The following is a 4,055-nucleotide window of genomic DNA, read 5'->3' as shown; positions in this document are numbered from 1 at the left end:
GCTGTTGTTTCTGAATTCTAAAGTTCATTTATGAGCTGGGAAATAGCATTAACCCTCGTGTCGTCCTGCGGGTCAAATTGACCCGTTTTAAAGTTTGAAAATGTGGAAAAATAGATATTTTCACAGTGAAACTTCTGATGTCCACATTTTCAACATTTTTGGGAAATCTTTGAACATTTTTGGTGGAAAAAAAGGAATGTTAAAAATGTTTCTTAAAAACATTCACATAAAAATCAACCAAAATCCAGTGAAATTCGCTGGATTTTGGTCGATTTTTTGTGAATGTTCTTAAAGAAAATATTAGAAGTTTTACTGATATATATGGAATCACTTTAGATATTTTTAGGATTTTTTGGAAGATTTTTACTCATTTTTTGATTTTTTTGAAAATATTTACAAGAATTTTCTTGCCAAATTTGGGGTATTTTTTTTTTTTTTTTTTTAAATAAAACTTTTAAGGGAAACTTTTAAGGAATTATTGGAATTTTCTTCCTGAAGGTTTTGATAATTTTCAGAAATTTGGGGATTTTTTTGCTGAATGTTTGGATTTTTTTGAGACAAGGAAACTGTATTTTCTGGTGCCCGTAAATGAGGACAACAGGAGGGTTAAAATCATCTTTGGCTGTTCTGAAGAGGAAACTAACTGAGTCTGTGCAGATTGCAGCAGGTTCCTGAGGTTTTGGTGTTTCAGTGCTGGATTGTGTTTCAGTTTTGGCACCATGACGGTTGTTTGCAGTGTGTTTGGTTTCACACAGCCGACCTCTAAACACCGTCTACAGAGGGTTAAGTTTACATCAACCAGACCTTTACTATATGCACCATGAGTCACTGTGATCTGTTCCACCGCTGACCCAGCCTTCCACGTCACTCTCTTATTCATTTTTTTGCCGCAGAATAAAAATTAGAACCTGGAGGAGACATTTTACACTCAATGTATCTGCCATGGTGACTATCAGAGGTCAGAAAAGGAAGATTAATCAGTAAAGATGAATAAAATAGTGACAAAGTGAGAAGTTCTTAATATTGGTTGGGAGTTCAAATAGTATCCAAGACACTAGAAGTTTAAATCTAAAAATCCTTCATTATTACATGAATAAACCAACGTGTTTCAACTCCAAGAGTTCTCATCAGGGTGTTGAGTTCAACGGAAACAGGTGTTGCATTTAAAATTCATTAAGCAGTCATGTGATACAAGTCACATGATACGTGCCACTCCAAAATAAAACACACACATGCAAAACTTTACGGAATGCAATTCTAAACATCTACTATAATGACTTCCCACTCAAAAAAAGGAGAAAATCTTATTTTAAAAGGACAACAAAACAACCAAAAGTAGTCTGACAAAAAAGATACATACAATCATAATAACCACAGACAAAATCAAACCAACAACAGTGCTTCTCTGCTTTGACTAAGTAAGCTGGTACAAGAAGTATGTTACAAACATCTTAACCCTCGTGTCGTCCTGCAGGTTAAATTGACCCGTTTTAAAGTTTGAAAATGTGGGAAAAAAATATATTTTCATAGTGAAACTTCTGATGTCCACATTTTCAACATTTTTGGGAAATCTTTGAACATTTTTTGGTGGAAAAATTTTTTTAAAAATGTTTCTTAAGAACATTCACAAAAAAATCAACCAAAATCCAGCGAATTTCACTGGATTTTGGTTGATTTTTATGTGAATGTTCTTCAAGAAAATATTAGAAGTTTTACTGATATATATGGAATCACTTTAGAAATTTTTAGGATTTTTTTTGCAAGATTTTTACTCATTTAAAAAAAAATATTTACAAGAATTTTCTTGCCAAAGTTGGGGGATTTTTTTTTTTAAATAAAACTTTTAAAGGAAACTTTTAAGGAATTATTGGAATTTTCTTCCTGAAGGTTTTGCAAATTTTCAAAAATTTGGGGAATTTTGTTGCTGAATTTTTGGATTTTTTCCAGGCAAGGAAACAATATTTTTTGGTGCCCATAAATGAAGACAACAGGAGGGTTAAAGCTCATAATAAATCACTCTCTGTGGTTCCTGTCTGAAATCAAAGCCCATAATATCAGCAGCTAGAAAATGTTTTAATTGGGAAATGATGATGATGACCTGAAACAAAATCATCACAAACACCAGAAAATAGTTAAATATTTTTTTGAAAAGCACCTAATTTGGTATTTTCTTCACTTTTAAACAACCAACATCATTGTTCTTCCTATTGTTCTTTCAAATAGCACATAATGTTGATTATCTCGTTGCAAATCAAGGCCCGTGATATTAAGTGAATGTAATGTGTGGATGCAGGAAAAATGGAGCCAAATCTTTAAGACCAAACAGCTGGACGGCGTTCTGAAATAATTCTGATCCATGGAGGCTCCAACCCAACAATTTCTAGGGTTTAAAGGATCTGCTGCTAACATCTGTGCACCTGATACCAGAGGACGTCTTCGAAGGCATATTAGACAGCAGGGGTCATACTGTGTTAGCTTATTTGCTAACAAAACTGATGCAATTCCAACACAGGATCAAACAAATCAAAAAACCAACAACAAAGAGCTTGAAAAGTGTTAAAATACTTTGTGATTTATCTCAATTTCACACATTTTGATCAAAAATGTGCAGCTTTAAAGGGCCTCAGTCGCACAGCTGCAGGATCTCTGCTATGTTTTTGGCTCTTATATTCATAATTTATCATTTTGAAGCTGTTTTGTTGCATCAATTTAGTTCAATTACCAATCATTAGAACACTAAACCACAGAGGCTGATTTGAGGGTCCTGCAACAATAGCAGGAAGTGTAAAATGCCTGTATCTGAGCGTGTTGCAGGTCTGTGCTGTGGTCAGTAGGGGGCAGTATGTACCTGCTGACACACATCCAATCAGCCTGTGCTTTTGATTTATTGCTGGGATAAAACTGAAATGGAGACAAAATGTAATTACAGCGGAGGAGAAAATACCTAATCTGTTTAATAGAGTTACGGAGCTGTGTGAACAATCCAAACTCATTATTTTACAAAAAGGCTAATTTATTCCAGGAAGGCCGACAGAATAGAATCTAACCAGTTTTTGACATTTGATATCATCTTCTAAAACAGTAAAATGTCAGCTGGGAAAAGCAGAAAATCCAAACCGTCCAGAATAAAGGTTTTAACTCCCGACACATTTTGTTGGCAAATCATGATTCCTGTAAGAAAAGACACTGAAGCAGCATAAAGAAAGAAAAGAAAGGAGTCAGGGAATGAGACTGACTAACACTAGCCTGCAGTAATAACTGGACTTCACCGCTGACACCTTGCATTGTTGGCGCTAATGTAACTGTGTCTGCAGGCATCTGTGTGAAATGCAAATGCTGAACAGGAGAAGAAACGCCTGGTGGGCTGAGAATGGTTCAAGCTCCCACTCTCCCCCACACCCACAGGAGGCTACGGGAGAAAAAAATGGAAATATATAGCAATGATCTGTCAGAACCAATATCTCCTGAGCTCGGCTAAGTCTCTCATTACACCACATTAGTGCCCAGATGGAGCTGAATTGATTATTAATCACCTGGAGGGTTATTGGTGTTGATCACACTGATAACCTGCAGCCTAATAAATCATGTTCAAATCATAAACACACCATCAGCTCTTCAGAGAGGATCCTGATCTCATTAAGTGGAGCTGAGAGAGACGCCTGGTGTCCAATCAGTGATCCTTATGGACAGATGGAGGTTCTATCTATCTATCGATCTACCTATCTGTCTATCTATGTATAGTATATCTATCTATCTATAGTGTATCTATCTATCTGTCTGTCTGTCATCCATCCATCCATCCTCCTTCCTTCCATCTATTCATCCTTCCTTCCTTCCTTCCTTCCATCTTTCCTTCCTTCCTTCCTTCCTTCCATCTTTCCTTCCTTCCTTCCTTCCTTCCATCTCTCCTTCCTTCCATCTTTCCTTCTATCTTTACATCCTTCCTTCCTTCCATCTCTCCTTCCTTCCTTCCTTCCATCTTTCCTTCCTTCCTTCCTTCCATCCTTCCTTCCATCTTTCCATCCTTCCTTCCATCTTTCCATTCTTCCTTCCTT

This window comes from Amphiprion ocellaris, chromosome 10 (genome assembly GCF_022539595.1).
Source record: "Amphiprion ocellaris isolate individual 3 ecotype Okinawa chromosome 10, ASM2253959v1, whole genome shotgun sequence".
In the NCBI taxonomy this organism is placed as follows: Eukaryota; Metazoa; Chordata; class Actinopteri; family Pomacentridae; genus Amphiprion; species Amphiprion ocellaris.
This window is presented reverse-complemented; position numbering follows the sequence as displayed.